The sequence below is a fragment of the Gossypium arboreum genome, chromosome 1, assembly GCF_025698485.1.
Source record: "Gossypium arboreum isolate Shixiya-1 chromosome 1, ASM2569848v2, whole genome shotgun sequence".
NCBI lineage: Eukaryota > Viridiplantae > Streptophyta > Magnoliopsida > Malvales > Malvaceae > Gossypium > Gossypium arboreum.
In genome coordinates this window covers 100797222-100822026 of record NC_069070.1, presented here as the reverse complement: position 1 = coordinate 100822026, position 24805 = coordinate 100797222, and the positions used below count along the sequence as shown (strand labels likewise).

General features: G+C 34.5%; 2 long non-coding RNA genes across 2 annotated transcripts; both read right to left on the bottom strand.

The window, feature by feature from the left end:
- Positions 1–2515: 2515 nt before the first annotated feature.
- Positions 2516–3778, bottom strand: LOC108461482 (uncharacterized). Its single transcript, XR_001867768.2, has 2 exons — positions 3302–3778; positions 2516–3011 (listed from the first exon to the last, which is right to left on the bottom strand). It is a non-coding gene; the product is annotated as an uncharacterized LOC108461482 (long non-coding RNA).
- Positions 3779–12318: 8540 nt separating this feature from the next.
- Positions 12319–13371, bottom strand: LOC128284047 (uncharacterized). The gene is made up of 2 exons (XR_008274359.1): positions 12919–13371; positions 12319–12645 (listed from the first exon to the last, which is right to left on the bottom strand). It is a non-coding gene; the product is annotated as an uncharacterized LOC128284047 (long non-coding RNA).
- Positions 13372–24805: the final 11434 nt, after the last annotated feature.

Here is a 24805-nt window from a genome sequence, read left to right as displayed (position 1 = left end):
ACAAACTAGAGATATATATGTAATCATTAAAATATGTATTATAGAATGAAGATTTTAGATCAAATAACATACAAAGTGTTAAAAACATTTGTTGAAATATATACAATAAAGAAAAATTTAATAATATATAAAATATGAAAGGATAGCAAGAATACATAATAAGATATAATCTTAGAAAATACACATAATAGGTTTACCAAACATATATATATAAATAGATTTAGAAATAATTATTTGTAACAACAACATGGAATTAATAATACATACAAGATTAAATTAATTTTGCTATATATGTACAAATATATATAAAAGTATTTAAATGAGATACTATATAATATATTAAAATAATATGATATAAAGATGAATTTCAAAATAATAATTTTATAAACACAAAAATGAAGTTCCTAAAATAACTTGACATATACACAAAAATATTAAATAAATTTTAAAACAATAGTATTTTAAATAGAAAACTCCATTATATGTACAAATATACACAAAATATTTAAATGAGACATTATATAAAATGTTAAAATAATATGATAAAACCAACATCAAAATAATTATACAAATAAAAACAAAGCAAAATTACCAAAATAGACTAACACATATATAAAAATATTAAATGAATTGTAAAACATTAAGTGTTTCAAATAGAAAGCTTAATTAAAATACTAGGTGTACACAAGTATATAAATAAATATTTAAATAAAATTTTATACATAATGTTAAAATAATATGATACAAAAACTTCAAAACAATGATTCTTTTAAACAAAGTAAAATTATTAGAGTAACTTCAACGCATAAAAAATAAATGAATTTCCTCAAAACAATGAATTATATAAATAGAAAACTTAATTAAAATAAATTTAAAATGAAAGGGGATAATTTAAAATTTTTAAAAATTGAACTGAGGATTAACGCGCAATGCACACAAATGCCAAGGGACTAAAGCTGGCAATATTCCAGACCCCGAAACGCAGCGCTGTAGCGCGGACCAAAATGCAAACGTGCTCAAATTACAGGGCCGAAATTCTAACATAAAGTAAAATAAATAATATGTGATTGAATGCCCGTGTAAAAGAGAAGGACATATCGCGCGATTATCCCCTCTCCGCAAAAACGCGCGGATCCTGGGGTGAAAGGATCGGATCAGGTCGGGTTTAATCAATATGACGCCGTTTTGGAGCCACTGAATCAGGCTCAAAACGGTATCGTATTTGGTCTTATATAAGGCCTAAAATTGAACCATTCAGCCGAAATAACCTAGGTCTTCCCCTCTCCTTCAGCCGAACCCTAAATTTTCTCCCTCAAACACCAATCCACCACTATGAATTGCGACCAGCGCTCATAGGCTTCGAAGAATTATTTTTTAGCCTCGGAATTCCCTTTAAACTCCGATTTCGACGAAGCGAAAGAGAACTGACGGCCTAATCGCAAGGTATGATCACTTTTCTCCTCTCATATTTGTTTTCCTTTTTTAAAAGTAAATGATGAAGAAAACCAAATAAAATAACTAACAGAAAATTAAAGAGATTAAAAACGGAGATCACCTTCTTAAAAACTGCTGTTGAATTTTTCTATTCAATATGCCTATTTAGTGTGCGTAAGAATACATAGTACATCCAGTGGCTTTTTATAGCTGAAAAATGGAAATAAAATAAATAAGAAAAATCAAATTGCTTTGCTATAATTTACTACATATTCTATTATTTGCTTATTCTCGCATGTTCTTTTGCAGGAGCATCCATACAGGAGCACGAGGAGGGGCGCATGTGAAGGAGGCCGTTTCGTGAGGAGCCCAATCCTGGCTGGCTACTGGTGACTTCCAGAAGCTTCTGGCCTGGGCTCTATGAGCCTGCTTCGAGAATGAATGGCCAGGAGTGCAGACTACTGCTACGGCGCTAATTAGCAACTGGGTTTGGGGCTAGGGTTAGTCTTAGATTGGACCTTTAGGTTTATTGGGTTAAGGACTTTGGGTATAATTATTGGGCTATAATAAGTTTGGTTTAGTTTAATAATTGGGCTGTTATTATATAAATTTTTTTGGGTTAAATAATTTGTAAATGGGCATTAGATTATCTTGGGCTATTTATTGTTTTTGTTTTTTATTTTTGTTTTTTTATCTTTATTTTGGTTTATAATGGGCCGGGCGAATTGGGCCTATTACAGACTCCTTTGTAACAGTCATACAGCAAAAATGATAGCAGTGTTAGAGATACTTGGAAGCCTCTCCTTGAGCACCTTTGGTGCTAAATGATTCAAATGGAGGTAGATATGATCCTACAAAGGTCTTATAGATATAAATATCACAATTAATAATCCCCAAGTTGTACATATTCATATTATATTTGCATGTAATTGGAGTAAATGTCCACATTACACAACACACTAAATCAACAGATCTTTCTTATGGTACAAGCAACAACATATAGGGTGTGAAAATGATGCCTAAATATTTAGGGGACTAAAACTAAAGTTCGAGCAAAATGCTAGATAAAAACAACCACACATTTACTTTAAACTATAAGTAGCATAATACAATACCTCTCAGTACATATTGCAACCTCATATACACTTCTTAAGCAAGACAAACATAGATGACAATGCATAATAAAAATGCATGAAATAAGGTGATAATCATACCTGTAATAGGCCCATTTCGCCCGGGCCCATACCAAAACCAAAATAATAAATAATAAAAACAAAATAAAACCCAATAATCAGCAATTCAATGTCCATGTTACAAACCCAGTTACCTAGCCCATTTACAAGCAAATTAACCCAAATAAGCTTAACCCAATTGAAACCGTACCCAATTATCCTAATACAGGCCCAAATGGCCCAAGACATTTTTGAGCAGAAACCCTAGGGGTTTCTGCTCCTTGTGCCGCCGCTTGTTAGCCTGGAAGCAGGCCTTCAAGTCAATGAACCGCCGCAGCCTCCAACCGATTCTTCCACGCGCGCCACGCTCCACGCCCACGAATAACTCCTCCAGGCCATGCACACCTGCAACGAAGTAACAACCACAACAGCAAGCAGCAGCTAACAACAAATGACAGCAAGAAAATAGATTTTTTTATTTTTCTTTTATTTATACTGTAAAATCCGACTATAAAAAGCCATTGAATGTACTGTAAAAGGAGATTTACGAAATACTAGATACAAAAAAAGAAAAAAAGCAATGAAACTAAGGTGATTTCATATTCATTTTTCCGTGTTCTAATTTAGTTTTTTTTTTCCTTCTTTGTTCCTGCATATAGATTTTTTACAGAAAAAAATAGGGAAAAGGGACTTACCTTAATGTTGGCTCCTTAATGTCCTTGCTTGCTTCGTCATAATCGAAGCCTAAACGAGGATCTTGAAGCGTTTGAGCAAGGCTCTTGGATTCGTGGTAGAACAGGGCCAGATTTGGCCTTCGCTTGATGACTGCCGGCCAAATATGGAGGCAAAACGGCAGTTGAAAGGTGCCTAATGTTTGGCCGGATGAATAAGGGAGATAGACTGTAGGTTTTTTATTTTAATTTGTTCTTAAGTGTCTGAATGTTGGATTTTAGGGTTTTTAGGCTTGATTTTGTGCAGAGGTTGAAACGGTGCCATGTAGAGTTGGGAAGATCAGCACGCAAACCCGATCCATGTGCTGGATCTGCGCTTTGGCACTTTAGTGGTCAAATTGCGCGACTAGTCCTTTGTCTTCGCGCAGACCTTTAAATTGATCTTTATTTACAATTTATTTTATTTCAAATTTTCCCTAGAATCTGCATGTCTTTGCATTTCAGTCTGGGCCTAGGTGCTGTGTTTTAGGATCTGTAATATTTCCAGATTTGGTCCCTGAATATTCACATGCGTGGCGCGCTGGTCCTCTTTAATTTTAAATGACTTATTTTATTTATAAATTATCCCCTATGTTTTAATTCAATTTTAATTAAGCTTCCTATTTGTATGACTTATTATTTTAAAATTCATTTAATATTTTTATGCATGTTGATTTATTCAAAAATCTCGCGTTGTCTTTATTTGCATAATTTGCGTTGAAATTCTTCTTTATATCATATAAATTCAATATTTTATATAATATTCGGTTCAAATCTTTTTATATATTTGTACATATATGTTATTTTAATCGAGTTTTATTTTTAACAATTATTATTTTGAAATCCGCTTGTTTATTATTTTTTAATAACCTTACTTTATTTTTTATAAAATCGTTATTTTGAAGTTTTTTAATACCATTTTATTTTAACACTTCATATAATATTTCGTTTAAATGTTTGAATAATATTCGTACATACATAATGCATGATGAAGTTAATTTGATCTTATAATTTATATTTTAATTCCATGTTATTTTTGTATATCATTGTTTTTGAAATTTATTCACATATACATTTATTTTGTTTCATATTTTATACACATGCAATCTTTTCATATTTTATGTTTTTTTAGAAAGTTATCTTTATTGTATAGATATTGTAAATTTCAAATAAATGTTTTATTTCTAAATATTTGGTATTTTATTTGATTCAAATGTTTCTAATTATATTTATATTCTTAGTATTTTTCCTTTTATAAATTATTTCAAGCCCTAGCATATGTTATTTGCTTGTTAGTCCATCATTTTAGAAACTATTTTAGTGTTATATCGTTTTATATTGCTTGGTATGTCATGAGTCAATTGTCCTTACGTCATTTCATGTATATTTACATCGTGTTTACTTGTTTCACCCATACTCATAAATTTTGCTGTTTTAAATTAATTGTTTGTTTGATTTGATTGATTGAATAAGATTATGTTATCTGCACTTATCAAGTATTGTACGTTTTTCATGCGTATTAACCCCTATTCATCAATTATTTTCCCTTTAATTTACAAAATGTTGTTTTTTGGTTTTTTAACTCTTTGAAATCAATTATTCCATTTTATTTCCAATAAGATCAATGTGTTTTGAGATAATTTACAACCATTTATTTAATTTCTTTGTTAAAGGCAAGACAATATGCAATATTTGGAAATTCGGGGAATCATGCCCTATTGTGCTGGGTGTGATTTTTTCGTTGGACTAAATATTTGGATATTTCTTTTATAATTTTTAGTGTACAAGCTTTTGAAAGTCAAAAATCAATCGTATTTTTGAAGGTATAAAGGATCGTGTCCAATCGTGCTGGATATGATACTGCATACATTTAAAACAAGAGAATTTTGACATCGAACTTGAACCACTTAAGCGTTTTAATAAGAATTATGTTTCAAAACTTCTTTAAAATCTAAGGATAGCATTTAATCAATCTTGTACCAGTTTCTGGGTGTATTGAGGGTGTTAACCCTTCCTCATACGTAACCAGCTCCCGAGCCCATTTATTTTTACGTGGACCAAAAATGGATTTAAATGGAACAAAATGTTTTAGTAGGTAACCCAATCACACCTAAACAAAAGATTGGTGGCGACTCCACATTTGGTTTTAGTCGATCTCTATTTTTTCCTAACTCGAAAAAATGGTTTCAGCTTGGCGACTCCACTGGGGATTGAACAAAGAGAGTCAGGCCATAAAATTGATTATTTGTTGTCCTTTTGTAAAAGAATTGAAAATTTGTTTTGAAAATCATGATTCTTTTAATTGTATTTGTTTGCATGATTGTTGTGGTTCGAGTCTTGTAGAATAATATTACATTGTATGACCGCTGTGGTTATACCTGTTAAGTGGGAGTAAGAAACTATGCTTTCGTGAGGTTTTCACCTCTGTATGGGCTAGTGGATTGCTTCCGGGATACATCCGTACCTATGATTTCGTGAGATTTTCATCTCCGCACGGTCATAGGGAAATGTATTCCCCTAAACTGAACTCGATTCATATGAGCCTATAATGGGTGAGAATTGAGGAATTTGCTGGTTTAGGTACCCTTTTCTCTAGAACCAAGCTACATATAATGAACCTTGAGAATCCACCTTTAGTAGAACCTTGCCCAAATTTAGTGGTCACCTGAATAGGTACTTATTTGATATTTATCTCACTTGTACTAACGTGTTTTGTTTTTGTTTTGTTTATAATTGCATTGCATTACATCATCATAGAAAGGAGGTGTTGATTCATATTTGATTGCTAAATAGAACAGTTTGTCATAAGAAAATGAATTTCCTGATGAAGTGGATTATAATACGGTTGTCTAAATTGACGGAAGAAGGCTGATAGTTCGTGAGGAAATACAAGTCTTTACCTGAAGATTCAAACCGATAAAGATTGTTCGAGAGCCGTCGCATCTCGATTTTCTTAACGGAGCTAATCAACGTCTTGAAGATAATGAGACGTGGCCTGGATCAAGCCAAGAAGAGCTAGTTGAGGCATTTATTGGAGGTTTGCGAGATTTGGATTTCACGAAGAAAAGGGATCGATGTCTTCGCCTGGAATATGAAAGCAATGCCGTATATGTATTCCGTTTTATGTAAAGGAATTTGTTTTCTAGAAAAGTTGTTCTAATGGAATTAAATTCAAAATCAACACCTCTATTTATTTTGCATTCATCTCATGCATTTGCATTACATTGCATCATTGCATCATTTGCATTAGATTTTCATAAAAAGGTCTCTAATTAGTTGAAATCATTTCAGTTAATCTGGGGACCAATAAAAATTTACCAACCAAGTGTTGTTTCGGTACCCGTGCTATGACAAAAGATATAGATCAAAGATTGGAAAGACTTGAACAACTTCAAAGAGAGATGCAAGACCCGTTACAAATACAGATGCAAGAGCAACTGGCGAAGATTAGGCAAGATATGATGGATCTGGTGCTAGAGTCTCAAAGGAATATGTTGAGCCAGTTGTCTCAATTGTTGACAAAGGGGCTTGAAGAAAGGAAAAGATCCATGATCAATACTGGGAAGGACAATGAGGAGCCTTTCTACCCTCCCAGTTTTACATTAAAAAATGCTCAGACATATCCGCAAGGTGTACCTATTATCAAAACTCAGTAGTATCAGGCTAGTACCTCGGCACTAATGGATTACCTGATAGGCTCAGGCTCCAATTTGGGGGGCAACTCAACTAATCTTAAAGCTCCTGATCTGGATGAAATGGAAAAAGAAAAGATGAGACTGCCAAAACAACTCGAGGATCGGTATAGGTGGTTGGAAGAAAAATTGAAAGCAATAGAGATTGTTGACTTTTACTGTGGCATTGACGCCAAGGATCTAAGTTTGGTCCCCGATTTAGTACTCCCGTTGAAATTTAAAACTCCAGAGTTTGAAAAGTACAATGGGACTAGTTGTCTTGAAACTCACATCAGAATGTTCTGTCGAAGGATGACAGGGTATGTTAACAATGACCAACTATTAATCCATTGCTTCCAAGACAGTCTGATCGGGTCAGCAGTTAAATGGTACAATCAGTTGAGTCGTGCTAAAATCAATTCATGGAAAGACTTAGCATAAGATTTTATGAAGCAGTATAGTCATGTAACAGACATGACACCCGACAAAATTACCTTGCAGAATATGGAAAAAAAGAAAAATGAGAGCTTTAGGCAATATGCCCAAAGATGGAGAGAGGTAGCAACACAAGTCCAACCGCCTCTTTTGGAAAAGGAGACTATGATGCTTTTCATCAATACTTTGAAAGCCCCGTTCATTGACTATGTGTTGGGAAGTGCTACTCTGAGCTTTTCAGATATAGTAATGCCCGGTGAGATGATTAAAGATGCGATAAGAAATAGAAGGATAGATATGGGAGAAAGCGCCAAAAGGTTAACCTTGAGAAATGAGAAAAATGAAGTGAACATCATGAGCATGCCTTCAAAATTGGTCAACATAGGTCAGCCAAGGGTTGTAACCATTAATTATCAAAGGGAATTTGAATAACGTATCCAAAGAGAGGTCCAGGGAATAAAGGTTTCCAAACCCTTATGTATTTGGGGTTGTTTTAAGCAATGGGACTGTGGGAGAGATCCTTGTATTTCTAAAGCTGATTTAGAGTAATATTCAAAACGCGCTTGTTGCCTTAAGCCTAGGGGCAATAAGAATCCTTTTGTGAAATAGACTTGTGTCCAAAAATTTTTATTTCAATAAAATGCATGCTTTTTGAATAAATATTCTTTCATTCTTTATTCTTTTGTTCTTTGGACTATTTTTTTTAAAAATATGCTTTCATTCCTCATTCATGATCATACCATACAAATAATTATCCTTAGAATCATTTTTCTTAGGAATTTGTCTTTGTACCTACAATAGGTCCCTAGATATCAATGATATGAGCAACGCTGTAACTGACTCTCTTTTGGGGTGAGATGTGTGTTTAATTGGATCTCAGAACTTCGAAGATGACAGAGATTGTGACTTATTTCCTGATTTGTTAAGGACGGTAAAACAAGTTGAAAAATTGATCCTACTTTACAAAGGGTCAGTGGACATTGTGAACAAGAGGCAAAGATCAAAATCTGAGTCATCACAAAGACAAAATGAATCGTCATTGAGTTACTCCAAGGATTGAAAGATGTTCTCACATGATCATGTCAAGATATACCTGAGATACTAAGATCTGTGGATAATACAAAATGTCTATACATTGTCAGAAGAACATGTTGATGGGTTTATGGTAGTCATGCTAATCATGAGGTTTGGGTATTGTTAGTTCACCATAGAAGGGGATTGTATTAGTTAGGCTGTATTTAGAGAGACAAGATTCATGTGTCTCATTCATTTCTTCACAGACTTTCTCTATGTGGGGCAATGATGTTATCAGGCCATTCTTATCTAATATACATCGATTCATCTTGGCAATCATTGATTACTTCATAAAGAGGGTGAAGATCGCTTCATATGTCAATATTACAAGATCAATAGTCACCAAATTTCAAAAAAAAAAAAAGGGTTACTGACAAGTAATGTCAAAAAGGATCACTTTCAAATACAACTGCACAATGTCAAAAGTTTATAGTCTATTCAAAGATCAGACACTATATCACAGTGTAACAAAGGCATCCAAACAGCAAAACAAAAGTACAAAAATAGAAAAAGAAAAGGAAAAGCAAACAATAGAGCAAAGGTAATAGTGAAAAATGATTGAGTCTTGTAAGGATTGGCATAAAGAAGTTATCATTTACCCTCTATTATTATCGAACGTGGGCCAGAATCTTCACCAAGGCAACACATTGATTCATAGGACTAAAACAGTTTTTCTTCGAGTCTTGGCAGAATTAAAGTTGAATGGATCAGAATGGGTTCAATCCTAATATGATCAGTCAAATTTAAAGGATATCTGTCACAGTCAGATGATGTGGGTTTATGATAGAAAGGTTTATCCTCGAGAATTCCATGAGGGGAGCTTGAAATTGAAGAAGACCCTTCCTATACAAAAGGACTTCAAAGGAAGAAACCTGCCAAACTAGGAGGGACCTTATGTAGTAAAGAAGGCCTATTCTGGAGGAGCATTGATATTGACCGAAAGGATTTGCCCAGTTCAGAAATTCAAAGTGCAGTCAAAGAGTATTCTACCTAAAATGGGAGAGGCCAAGGTGAAAACCGCAAAGGGCGGCTTGAGACCTTAAAAAAATCAAAATAAAAAAAGAAATAAAAAGAAAAAAATCAAAAAAAGAAAGAAAGAATCAATCAAAGAAATTGAAAAAAGAAAGAAAAAGGAGAGGCCAGGGCGAAAACCTGCAAAAGACGCTTTGAGACCAAAGGGGATTTGAGTTGAAAACCCGAAAAGGGCGGCTCAAATTTGGATTAAAATGGGGCATACAATAGTTTTGCTATGCCTGAATGAACAATGAAAGAAGTATGTTATGTCTTGGGGTTTTGACAAAGTACTCTGAATCCCCTAAACACAAATTGAGCTTAAAATGATCCTCAAGAAGTTGGTACAGGTAAGCTCAAGCTGCGATATCTAGGGTACCTAGCTTTCTATTTTTACCCATTTTTTTGTTGTTATCTTTGATTACCTTATTCTTTTCAGGTCGCGTCCCAGTAAATTTCTTTCTTGGATTGCATTTGCTTGTTTCGAGCTATGTTCTCAATTAATCCCTTTCTTGTCCATGGTTATGATCATTTTCAAGCATTTTACATTAAATAATGATTTTTGGACTAATAATACTTTCATAAAGGGAGTTTCGCATATTACTTTGGGAAGTTTCTAAATAATATAGGAGCCTGAAATAGGACTATTGTTTAAAACTCACCAAGCTTAAGGGTTGGAAATATTTAAGCCCAAATTGAGATTATCTCCTTAGATTTTCCGTTGAAAATATTAATCAGTGTTATAATCCTGGCCAAGAATGAGCAATGGGATTGTTCTCGGAAAAGGAAAATGGTATTTTGTATTCATGTAGATATCAGGCATATACGTTTGTTCATTATACCCAGGGAATAGTGTAATAGGTCAAATTGATTGAAGATGATGAAAATTCTATACCTTTGAGTGGTTACAGGATGAATAGAAGAAATCAAATGATTATTCCCCTAAGGTTGCAGTGGGAAGTTCAAACTTTATGTCCCAGAAGTTACAGTGTAAGGGACTCCGAAATTACAGCGGGGCAAGCTTGCTGAGCAGAATGTGATTGTTTCTTTGGGTTTTCTATCAAGAATACCTGCCGAACAAGATGACAGCATAATAAATCACACATCTAGTTAGGAGCATTTGATTCATTTTGATCATAGCATCCTAATTATTTGACATAAGCATAACATCTAGTTAAGAGCATTTGATTCATTTCGATCATAGCGTCCTAATTATTTGACATCACTCATTTAGTTAGGAGCATTGGATTCATTTCAATCATAGCATCCTAATCATTGGGCATAAACATGCGCATATAAAATCGAGTCTACAGGACATGTTCCCCAAAGGACGGTGTAGTAACATCGGTGAAGTCAGATCTTATATCCCTGAAGTTACAACAGAATAGATCGAAAATTACAAACCTTATCTCTCTAAAGTTACAGTGGATCAGGTTGAAGTGTCAGTTGCAATAGAGCAGATCATAACAAACCTTATCTCCCTGACGCTGCAGTGGAGCAGGCTCAATGTACAAGTCTTATCCCCTTAAGATTGCAGTAGAGCAGACTGAAGATTAAAGATCTTATCTCCCTAGGCAGTTACGGAGCAGATCGAAGATGGCGAATCTTATCTCCATGTATCGGCAATGGAGCAGATTTAAGCCACTAGCCTTATCTCTCTGAGGTAGCAAGAGAGCAGGTTGGCGATTGTAGTCTTATCTTCCTGAGGTAGCAAGGAAGCAGACTGAAGATTGAAGATCTTATCTCCCTAAGCAGTAGCGGAGCAGATCGAAGATGGTGAATCTTATCTCCATGTATCGGCAATGGAGCAGATTTTACCACTGAACTTATCTCCCTGAAGTTGCAGTGGAGCAAGTTGAAGTGATAGGTCTTATTTCCTTGAAGTTGTAGTAGAGCAGACCAAAGACGGCAAATCTTATCTCCATGTATCGGCAATGGAGCAGATTTTGCCGCCAACCTTATCTCTTTGAGGTATCAAGAGAGCAGGTTGAAGAATGAGTCTTATCTTTCTAGGGTAGCAAAAAAGCAGACTGAAAATTGAAGATCTTATCTCCATGAAGTTGCAGCGGAACAGATCGAAGACTGTGAATCTTATCTCCATGTATCGGCAATGGAGCAGATTTTACCACCAGCCTTATCTCTCTGAGGTAGCAAGAGAGCAGGTTGAAGAATGAGTCTTATCTTTCTGGGGTAGCAAGAAAGCAGACTGAAAATTGAAGATCTTATCTCCCTGAAGTTGCATCGGAGCAGATCAAAGATGGTGAATCTTATCTCTATGTATTGGAAATGGAGCAGATTTTACTAGTCTTATCTCCCTGAGGTAGCAAGAGAGCAGGTTAAAGATTGAGTCTTATCTTTCTGAGGTAGCAAGAAAGCAGACTGGAGATTGAAGATCTTATTTCCCCAAGCAGTAGTGGAGCAGATCGAATATGGTGAATCTTATCTCTATGTATCGGCAATGGAGCAGATTTTACCACTAGCCTTATCTCTCTGAGGTAGCAAGAGAGCAGGTTGGCAATTGTAGTCTTATCTTCCTGATGTAGCAAAGAAGCAGACTGAAGATTGAAGATCTTATCTCCCTAAGCAGATGTAGAGAAAATTAAGGATGGCGAATCTTATCTCCATGTATTGGCAATGGAGCAGATTTAAGTCACCATCCTATTTACCTAAAGTTACAGTCAAGATTTAGTAAAACCGGGCAAAATTGGACCTATTTGAAGTCTTTGCTCTATTCTCGTTGCACGACAATGAGCAAATAGGGGTAGCTGTAATAGGCCCATTTCGCCCGAGCCCATACCAAAACCAAAATAATAAATAATAAAAACAAAATAAAACCCAATAATCAGCAATTCAATGTCCATGTTACAAACCGAATTATCTAGCCCATTTACAAGCAAATTAACCCAAATAAGCTTAACCCAATTGAAACCCTACCCAATTATCCTAAGACAGGCCCAAATGGCCCAAGACATTTTTGAGCAGAAACCCTAAGGGTTTCTTTTCCTTGTGCCGCCGCTTGTTAGCCTAGAAGCAGGCCTTCACGTCAATGAACCAACACAGCCTCCAACCGATTCTTTCACGTACGCCACGCTCCATGCCCACGAATAACTCCTCCATGCCATGCACACCTGCAACGAACTAACAACCACAACAGCAGTCAGCAGATAACAACAAATGACAGCAAGAAAATAGATTTTTTTTCTTTTATTTATGCTGTAAAATCCGGCTATAAAAAGCCATTGAATTTACTGTAAAAGGGGATTTACGAAATACTAGATACAAAAAAGAAAAAAGAAATGAAACTAACGTGATTTCATATTCATTTTTCCCTGTTCTAATTTAGTTTTTTTTTTCCTTCTTTGTTCCTGCATATAGATTTTTTACAGAAAAAAATAGGGAAAAGGGACTTACCTTAATGTTGGTTCCTTCATGTCCTTGCTTGCTTCATCGTAATCAAAGCCTAAACAAGGATCTTGAAGCGTTTGAGCAAGGCTCTTGGATTCGTGGTCGAATAGGGCCAGATTTGGCCTTCACTTGATGACCACCAGCCAAATATGGAGGCAAAACGGCAGTTGAAAGGTGCCTAATGTTCGGCCGAATGAATAAGGGAGATAGACTGTAGGTTTTTTATTTTAATTTGTTCTTAAGTGTCTGAATGTTGGATTTTATGGTTTTTTAGGCTTGATTTTGTGCAGAGGTTGAAACGGTGCCGTGTAGAGTTGGGAAGATCCGTGCGCAGACCCGATCCATATGCTGGATCTGCACTTTGGCACTTCGAATGGTCAAATTGCGCGACTAGACCTTCGTCTTCGTGCAGACCTTTAAATTGATCTTTATTTACATTTTATTTTATTTCAAATTTTCCCTACAATCTGCATGTCTTTGCATTTCAGTCTGCACCTAGGTTGTAGCACCCCAAACCCGGCCTAGAAGTTATGGCCGGATCCGACATGCCACATCAAAACGTAAAAAAAAAAATATTTCCATTCTAAGTCCAGAAAATCGTACTTGATGTTCAAAAGATTAATTCATTAAGGGTTAAAGTGAAAGGAAGTTGTGCACCAGGTAGGAAACCGGAAAAGAGATGGTGAGTCCATCGGACTGCTTAAGTACCAAGCTCCCTTCGGATCCAATCCTAGACATGCATACCGCCATTGCCACACCTTAACGTCATGGATATTTCTAGGAAACCGATTCGATTAAGTCATTTTTAGGAAAAGTGATTAATTTTGGAAAATACTTTCATTGCGGAAGCTTTGCTTGTTGTCGTGTTATTTTGAAATCAATTGTTGTTTTTGAAAACGCGCCCTAAAGCTATCCAATTTCAACAGTTAAAATAAGTATTACCTATCTTAGTAATACATATTAAAACCATAAAAAAATAATTAAGCGGCCTTATTACATTTAAAAGCCCAAAAACTTCAAACGTAAATAAAAGGATGTCCAGTTCACCAGAATAAAATCAACTTTCAGAACGGGTAGCCACTCCGAATTCCCTCACAGCTCCAAGCCCACTATGGTTGGGGATTTCCTGCGTGGATAAAAATAAAAGGGGTGAGTTTGGGGAAACTCAGTGTATAAGGAAAACCCATTCAAAGCCCAAGTCAGCTCAAGCCTATTGGGCCTAAGCCCATTCAGGTAACAGTGGTACTGGGCCAGAGCCCTTTTCAGATTACAATAAACTGGGCCTTAGCCCTTATTCAGATAATGAGATGGCCCATAGGCCCATTTCAAAATACATGCAACATCAGTAAACATATGCAAGCCCATTTGGGGAGACTACTCAACCCACCAACCACTACACTCCACCCGTACCAGCCATACACTCCATGTGGGGAATAGCTCAACCCACCTAGCCCAACACTCCACGCTTGACCTTTCTTTGCTCGATTATCGATAGAATTGAGGCAAAGCCTCCAAGACGTGGACAAGCCACTTTCAGATGCTTCCTCCGTCAATATCCCGGTCCATGCATCGATAATAACAACATGGCATGCAATAAATAACAACAGATCAAACATGCATTTAGGTCAATTTAACCCTAGAGGTATTTGGTAATTTTGCACCTAGGGGTATAATAGTAATTTTCCATACATAGGGTATTATAGTAATTTAGCAGCTTTTAGGGTTTTTCATGCATATTCCTACTTTTCACGTACTAACGTAATCACGTCTTGAGGGTTCTTACGAATTGGGCCGTTGGCCCATCATTCCAATTTTGGCCCATTAAGCCCAAAAATATCGAGGGCACGTAAATCATGCACTTTGGTCCAAACATTGCAGCTTACCAAAAACATGAATCGATTTAACTCACGAGCATTCGCGACACTCGCAAATCTACAAAATACCGGTTTTCGGCATTTCGACTTTTCGACTTTTACCGATCCGGACTAAGAAAGAGGGTGTTAGTTACACACTGTTTTGCGACGATATCTTGACGAGATCCACACACGAACCGCCTACAATTGGATTACTAACACGTTAATCTAACTATTCAAATACAAACTACATATTAACCCCTTACAATATTCGGCCAACCACACCTACAGATCATTGTAAGCTTATAAGAGAACAATAAGCAACTCATTAACAAATTTTTGTCAATGTTTACCACATAATCATAATTTCACTGCAAGCTGTCTTCCTGAGCAACAGTCACTAAATCATTTATAAATGGAGCTACGAAACTCCAAATCAAGTTCCGTTAATTTTCCTTGAAAATAGACTTATATATCTTCTATCCATAAAATTTTCAGAATTTTTGGTTTAGCCAATCAATACCAGATTTTTCTCAAAGTTTCCCATGTTTCACTGTTTGACTAATCTGACCACTCTTCATTACGAATCAAATTTCTCATTGTACAGAATTCAAAATATGTTCTCGTTTATTCCATTTGAAACTAGACTCATTAAGATTTAATTACATAATTTATTCAACTTCTAATTCTTCTCCCACAATTTATGGTGATTTTCCAAAGTCACGTTACTGCTACTGTCCCAAGCAGATTTATTACCAAATCACTCTTTCACACCTAACTTGCATGCTTGTTATTTAAACATGTATATCACCAATCAATCATCACATATCTATGATTTTACTTAAGTATAATCTCCATTTCATCATTTTAAAGCACAACATGTTAGCCGATTTTTCCCTTTAGCATCTAAGGCACATGCATGCTCATTTGTTTGGCTCAACTTCACCTATCTTCCATTTTTCATCAAAAGAACATGAAACAACAACCATTTCCTTCATTTTAATTCATGACTAAATGCTCACAACACAACTAAAAATCAAAATATACTTCAAGAATTAAGGTAGAATCAAGAAGAATTCATGAACCTCAAAATAGAAGCAAGGTACCAAGAACTTACCTTCAATTTTCCTCCTCCTAATGACCGAATACTCAAGAGCTTTCTCCTCTCCTTTCTCTTCTCTAACTTTCAGCTATGATGAACAAAGATGGACAAAACTTTGTTCTTTTCACCCCTTTTTCTTTTAATAAAACTTCATATTTCATCCATTTAATTCTTTAATACAAAAGACATGAAATTCTTATCATGAAACATTTACCTAACCCATTATCATGAAACATTTACCTAACCCATTATCATGGAACATTTACCTAACCTATTATCATGGAACATTTACCTAACCTATTATCATGGAACATTTACCTAACCTATTATCAATTTGTATCAATTTGTACCATAAATTATGGATATCAAGTGTACATTTTGTCTACAACAACATGATGGCTGGCCACTTCATGTAAAATGGGAGGTTTGTCATGCAAATCCTCCTATTTTGCACTCCTATTTATTTGGCCACTTTAATTTAGCCTATAGCATTTCCAAACATTTTCACATAGGTCCTATTTCATAATTTCACTCCCTTTTTCTTATGGAACAAAAATTAACTAAAATTATCGGGTTCTATCTTAAGCTTGGGCCTTCTAGAGGCCCACTAACATAATTAAACCTATGCCAACATTCACAGGATTCCCGAAAATTGGGGCGTTACATAGGTGCTGTGTTTTAGGATATGTAATATTTCCAGATTTGGCCCCTGAATATTCACATGCGTGGCGCGCTGGTTCTCTTTAATTTTAAATGACTTATTTTATTTATAAATTATCCCCTATGTTTTAATTCAATTTTAATTAAGCTTCCTATTTGTATGACTTATTATTTTAAAATTCATTTAATATTTTTATGCATGTTGATTTATTCAAATAATCTCGCCTTGTCTTTATTTGCATAATTGCGTTGAAATTCTTCTTTATAACATATAATTTCAATATTTTATATAATATCCGGTTCAAATCTTTTTATATATTTGTACATATATGTTATTTTAATCAAGTTTTATTTTTAACAATTATTATTTTGAAATCCGCTTGTTTATTATTTTTTAATAACCTTACTTTATTTTTTATAAAATCGTTATTTTGAAGTTTTTTAATATCATTTTATTTTAACACTTCATATAATATTTCGTTTAAATGTTTGAATATATATTCGTACATACATAATGCATGATGAAGTTAATTTGATCTTATGATTTATATTTTAATTCCATGTTATTTTTGTATATCGTTGTTTTTGAAATTTATTCACATATACATTTATTTTGTTTAATATTTTATACACATGCAATCTTTTCATATTTTATGTTTTTTTAGAAAGTTATCTTTATTGTATAGATATTGTAAATTTCAAATAAATGTTTTATTTCTAAATATTTGGCATTTTATTTGATTCAAATGTTTCTAATTATATTTATAGTCTTAATTTTTTTCCTTTTATAAATTATTTCAAGCCCTAGCATATGTTATTTGCTCGTTATCTATCATTTTTAGAAACTATTTTAGTGTTATATCAGTTTTATATTGCTTGGTATGTCATGAGTCAATTGTCCTCACGTCATTTCATGTATATTTACATCGTGTTTACTTGTTTCACCCATACTCATAAATTTTGCTGTTTTAAATTAATTGTTTGTTTGATTTGATTGATTGAATAAGATTATGTTATCTGCACTTGTCAAGTATTGTACGTTTTTCATGCGTATTAACCCCTATTCATCACTTCTTTTCCCTTTGATTTACAAAATGTTGTTTTGTGGTTTTTTAACTCTTTGAAATCAATTATTCCATTTTATTTCCAGTAAGATCAATGTGTTTTGAGATAATTTACAACCATTTATTTAAATTCTTTGTTAAAAGCAAGGCAATATGCAATATTTGGAAATTCGAGGAATCATGCCCTATTGTGCTAGGTGTGATTTTTTCATTGGACTAAATATTTGGATATTCCTTTTATAATTTTTAGTGTACAAGCTTTTGAAAGTCAAAAATCAATCGTATTTTTGAAGGTATAAAGGATCGTGTCCAATCGTGCTAGATATGATACTGCATACCTTTAAAACAAGAGAATTTTGACATCGAACTTGAACCACTTAAGCGTTTTAATAAGAATTATGTTTCGAAACTTCTTTAAAATCTAAGGATAGCATTTAATCAATCTTGTTCCAGTTTCTGGGTGTATTGAGGGTGTTAACCTTTCCTCATACGTAACTGGCTCCCGAGCCCATTTATTTTTACGTGGACCAAAAATGGATTTAAATGGAACAAAATGTTTTAGTAGGTGACCCAATCACACCTAAACAAAAGATTGGTGCGACTCCACATTTGGTTTTAGTCGATCTCCATTTTTTCCTAACTCGAAAAAATGGTTTCGACAGCTTGTAAACTTACCAATTTGAAGGGAAAAAAGTTCAAAACTGAAACACTTTTTTTTTTCTTCTTATTCGGTGAGGAAGACAATAGGAAGAGAATTTGGCTTTTGATTCTTTTAATTTTTACTTTATGTACTTAAGTTAATTTGTTAATTAACTAAAATTAGCTTAATAAATCTTAATTATTAATCTTAATTAAGCTAAATAACATTACTGGCTGTACAATGTCTTTCACTATCGATCAGTATAATAGTAATTGTTCCTCCAATTGCTTAAAAATCCAAAATGATTAACTTTTACCACTTTTACAATTTAATCCTTGTATATTAATTAATCACTAGTTCGATAAATTTACTTATTCAAATTCAATAAAACTATACAATAACTCCATAAATATTTAATAAAAAAAATTTACAAGCTCGATTTGCAGAAATAATGTAATACCCCAAACCTAGCCTAGACGTTATGGTCGAATCTGGCGATGTCACATGGAATGGAATTTGAAATCGAATTTATCAAGTTAAAACCATTTCTGTTTATTAGCTCTTATTTATTTTTCGTTAATTTCAAAACTATGGTCTCGTTAATTTGATTTGCTTTAAAAACATCTTTTATAGTGGAAGCTTTTAAAACCGTTATATTTTAATAAAATCGTTTACTTTTAGGAAAAACGTTGTATTTAATAAAACCGAGTTTTCATTACAGTTCTGAAGTTCATGAAAACAGTTAAAATCCAAAACAAAGGCAAACAATCCAAAAGTCCCAAATTACATAAAAAATACCCCAGAAAGCAAATAGAAAATAAAACCATAAATGAAATTTAAACAGTTCAATAATCATGTGGTCACCGTTGAGCCCTCCGCTGCACTGATTCGTCTAAGTCTGTGGATTACCTATATAGATAAAACAGAAAGGGGTGAGTTTACGTAAACTCAGTGTGTAATCCCCACAGAAGACATACATACAGTCAAACAACGGATATCAGTCAAATGCAGTCTGGGCCTAAGCCCATTACAGATTCAGATACAGTTTAGGCCTTAGCCCATTCAGATACAGTCTCAAATATAAATTAGGACCTTAGCCCATCTCAGATAAAGTATGCATACAGTAAAGAAATTAGTATCCTACCCACCAGCCTTTACACACCATCTTTAACCATCCTTACGCACCATGTGGGGTTTAAAACACCCACTCAGCCCTACACACCAAGTCGTACCGAATGCGGCACATATTAGTAATATTGCAGCTCAGCTGCCAGATAGTAGGCATGAAAGCATTTCAGTACACTTACTCCAATAGTCAATCATCCTACCCCAATGCAGACGCAACTAAACATGTTCAATGTAGATATACAGAAATACATGCTTACATGCTAATATTTAGTTATCAGTCATACATACAGATCAGTAAACATGCATATATTTAACATACTCAATACATACATTGTATGTTGATCACATGATTTAGGGTGGTCTAAGTAATGCTTACCGACCCTACAGTAGGTTAACAGTCGACTTGGATGACCCATGCAACCTTAGGAAACATTTTAGCTAAATGGGCCCACACGCCCATGTCGCTTGCCTGTGTGAGCCCACATGCCCGTGTGGCCCACACGCCCCAATTGGCCTTGGCCCGTATAGATCACACGGTCTGGCTCAAACCCCACACGCCGTGTGGCCCACACACCCCAATTGGCCTTGGCCCGTATGGATCACACGGTCTGGCTCAAACCCCACATGCCCGTGTGGACTACCCGTTTGGGCCCACATGCCCGTGCGGTCCACACGGCCACACCTCGGCCATCACATGGTCGTATCTTGCGCACAGCCTGGCCTTCGTCAATCACACAGCCGTGTTGTCGTGCACAGCCTACCACACGGGCGACCACACACTTGTGTGGCATCGACAGTGGGGTTTTTTCGGCTTTTATTGAATCCCATTTTTTTGCATTTTGAGTACACACCTGGTATTGTTTCGCAGCGAAAACACTCCCTAGCCTTCCAAAACCTCAAAATTGACAACCCAATGCTAAGAGTTAGATTTAATTCGTGACTAAAAGAAACTACAAAACCAATACCGAAATCCAACATTTACTCAGTTACCTCGACGATTCGATCAAAATTCCACACGAAAGAAACCCCTATTCATTGGATTTGCTGCTGTTAAAACACAAGCACAAAATTAACAGAGGATTTAACAAGGCTTAAAAGAGTAGGCAAAGGCTTCGTCCTCAGCAGAACTGATGTATGCGTGATAAGTTTTTATATTTATGATTGATCGTACTTGAAAACTAACTATTATCACGATAAAGGCAAGCGCACCTATCGAACAGTAGTATAGTTTATAGCAAGATTGGAATGTCGAACCCACAGGAACTAAAAGTACTAGTATTAACTTTCTTTTTATTATCTAGCCTAAAAATAAGGGGATTTACTTTATCTAAACTAATTAACTAAACTAAGAATGCACAAGAAGAAAATTGGGGAAATACTTTTGGGAAAACTAAGATTTGGACAATACCCAAGAAAAAATCCACCTAAACTTCACTTGTTACTTGACTCTGAACCAGACAATTTAATCACTTGACTCGATCCGTAAAAATCCCTAAGTTATATTATTATCTCTCTCGAGACTAACAACGTATAAACCTGGGTTGATTAATTAAAATATCTTTCTAATTAAAACCCCTAGTGTTGCATTAACTCAATCTATGGATTCCCTTATTAGGTTTGACCCTAATCCGACAAATTCATGTGACCCTATGTCTAGGGGTGCAATCAAATCCACTTAATTATGCTAGATCTACTCTTAGATAGGGACTTTTGCTCCTCTGAATAAACACATCAAAACTTAAATCAATATCCTGGAATATTAAAACAAGAATTAAGAACACATAATTAAGAACAAATCAAGTATTTATCATATAATTCAGAAAATAATAACAAGATCCGTCTTAGATTTCATTCCCCTTAGTTATTTAGGGGACTTAGTTCATAAGTGTATTAGGAAACATCTCAGAAGAATAATAATAACAAAACATAAAGAAAACCCAAAAACCTTTGAAGGAAATTGAAGGGAGATCTTCAGTCTTGAAGAAGAATCCGGCTTTTGAGATGGATCAATCGGCTTTTTTCGAGTAATTCCTTGCCTCCTACTCCGTGCGGCTTTTCTAGGTACCTCTCGGGGTGTTTATATAGGCTTTAGAATGCTTCAAAACCCTCAAGAGTGGCATTTTTTGAATAGGACTAGACTTTGGCTCGACAAGGACATGCCCATGTGAGGTGGCTTACGTCGTGTTTAGAGTCTGCTAAATAGACACGGTCGTGTGGTGTGGCTTAGGCCATGTTACAATCTGTTAAATAGACACGGGCATGTCGCCTACTCGTGTGAAGAAGTCCAGGCCGTGTTAACTTCCCACGTTGACCCATTTTCTCCGTTTTTGGCCCGTTTCTCACTCTTTTTACTCTCCTATGCTCACCTAAGTATAAAACATGAAATTAAAGGATTAGGAGCATCTAATTCCACAAATCTAATGATAATTCATCCAAAAATATGCTAAGCATGGGATAAAAATATGTATAAATTACGACTTATCAAATACCCCCACACTTAAGCGTTTGCTTGTCCTCAAGTAAAATCCTAAACTCACAATCAAAATAAATTCTTCTCAACTTATAATTCTCATCAATAGTATCTCAAAATAATACATAAGTAATCATACATTGAAAATTCAACTTGAAGAACATCAAAGTTTCATACATTCCAAGTTGAGCATTTAATCACGAAAACATAGGTGTCTCCCCTCATCTAAGTAATCACCTTTGATTCAAAATATCACAGAGTTTCACATCCTCACTAAAGATTCACTCAAATCACTCGAGGTGTTTAAGGACAAGAAATTTAGCACTCAACATCCAATATGAAATGTTATTACCATAGGCTTGCGTGAAAATCAAATCTCCACCACTATATATTGAGATGATACATCAATCAAAAGGTCTTTAGAGGGTTGTAATGTGGCTTTGGTTAGGGGGTGTGGTCACAAGCTGAAAGAGAAGGTTAGAATCGAGATTGAATTAAAAAATTACCTAACTAGAAAAATACTAAAACTGACAAATTAGATTCCTAATTAGAAGATCCTAGAATTGAGCTTTTCTTCATGGAATATGGAATTAAATACTTAAGCTCAAAAACAAAAAATTACTACTAATATGTATGTATGTATATATATATATATATATTAAGAACAAATCAAAATAACATAGAACTTTTCTAACTATCAAAAATAAAACATAGCTAAGCAATTTATTCAAATCAAATCTCGACAAAAATAAGGATCAAATGAGGGGATTTCAACAATAATGGGTTATGGGTTAATATTAAGGGTAAATCAATGAATGGCTTGTTAGGCTCAAAGGGGTTCACTAAGGGTTAATTATGAGGGTAGACTTTTATGGAGTAAGTGGGTTAAACCTAAGTGCCTTTATCATCTTGACATATCAAATCAAATGGTGTGGTCTTGACATGCATAATCGAAGCAAGTTCTAAAATAACAAATCAATATTGACGCACTCATAGCAACAATAAAAGTGAGCATGAAAGAAATAATATATGATCTAAAGACTCAAGATCTCACAAAAATTATGGCTTTTTGATGTTAAACCTATGAATTTCAACTCAAGATAATACTTAAACTTGGGGAAACAATCTAAAAATTTTTAATTCTCAAAAATCAACTTATCATGCTTGATTCTTTAATTCCTTAAAGTTTAAACAATAAATGCATAAATACCTATGTTTTAATTCAAGACATATCAATAAAAATCATAAATTAATCAAAATTCATTCTAATAGTGATATGAGTGAGTCACGTGAGAATAAGACAAAATTCAGAGATTTTTCTGATAATGATATAAATAACCCCCCCACACTTAAGATGTATATTGTCCTCAATGTACAAAGATAGATTTACTGAAAAATATAGATATAAGATCATAAGTTAGGGAAAAAAGTCAAACTTCCTGAATGTTATATGGAATCCTTGAATTGGAGTTATGGAAAGTAATCGGCTAAGGCAAGGGTGAGATTGGAGGAGGATACTCCACTGGTGGTAGAGCAAGACATGGCAGTCGTGGAGGACCTTTTCCTGTGGAGTTGCAAATTCCTAAGTTTATAACTGCTGTAACGCCCTAATTTTCGGGAATTCTGTGAACGTTGGCATAGGTTTAATTATGTTAGTGGGCCTCTAGAAAGCCCAAGCTTAAGATAGAACCTGGCAATTTTAGTTAATTTTTGTTCCATAAGAAAAACGGGGTGAAATTATGAAATAGGACCTATGTGAAAATGTTTGAAAATGCTATAGGCTAAATTGAAGTGGCCAAATAAATAGGAGTGCAAAATAGGAGGATTTGCATGACAAACCTCCCATTTTACATGAAGTGGCCAACCATCATGTTGTTGTAGACAAAATGTACACTTGATATCCATAATTTATGGTACAAATTGATACAAATTGATAATAGGTTAGGTAAATGTTCCATGATAATGGGTTAGGTAAATGTTTCATGATAATAGGTTAGGTAAATGTTCCATGATAATGGGTTAGGTAAATGTTTCATGATAATGGGTTAGGTAAATGTTTCATGATAAGAATATCATGTCTTTTGTATTAAAGAATTAAATGGATGAAATATGAAGTTTTATTAAAAGAAAAAAAGGGTGAAAAGAACAAAGTTTTGTCCATCTTTGTTCATCATAGCTGAAAGTTAGAGAAGAGAAAGGAGAGGAGAAAGCTCTTGAGTATTCGGTCATTAGGAGGAGGAAAATTGAAGGTAAGTTCTTGGTACCTTGCTTCTATTTTGAGGTTCATGAGTTCTTCTTGATTCTACCTTAACTCTTGAAGTATATTTTGATTTTTAATTGTGTTGTGAGCATTTAGTCATGAATTAAAATGAAGGAAATGGTTGTTGTTTCATGTTCTTTTGATGAAAAATGGAAGATATGTGAAGTTGAGCCAAACAAATGAGCATGCATGTGCCTTAGATGCTAAAGGAAAAATCAGCTAACATGTGCTTTAAAATGATGAAATGGAGATTATGCTTAAGTAAAAATCATAGATATGTGATGATTGATTGGTGATATACATGTTTAAATAACATGCATGCAAGATAGGTGTATGAAAGAGTGATTTGGTAATAAATCTGCTTGGGACAGCAGCAGTAATGTGACTTTGGAAAATCACCATAAATTGTGGGAGATGAATTAGAAGCTGAATAAATTATGTATTTAAAGATTATTGAGTCTAGTTTCTAATGAAATAAACAAGAACATATTTTGAATTCTGTACAATGAGAAATTTGATTCGTAATGAAGGGTGGTCAGATTAGTCAAACAGTGAAACATGGGAAACTTTGAGAAAATTCTGGTATTGATTGGCTAAACCAAAATTCTGAAAATTTTATGGATAGAAGATATATGAGTCTATTTTCAGGAAAATTAACGGAACTTGATTTGGAGTTTCGTAGCTCCAGTTATAAATGATTTAGTGACTATTGCCCG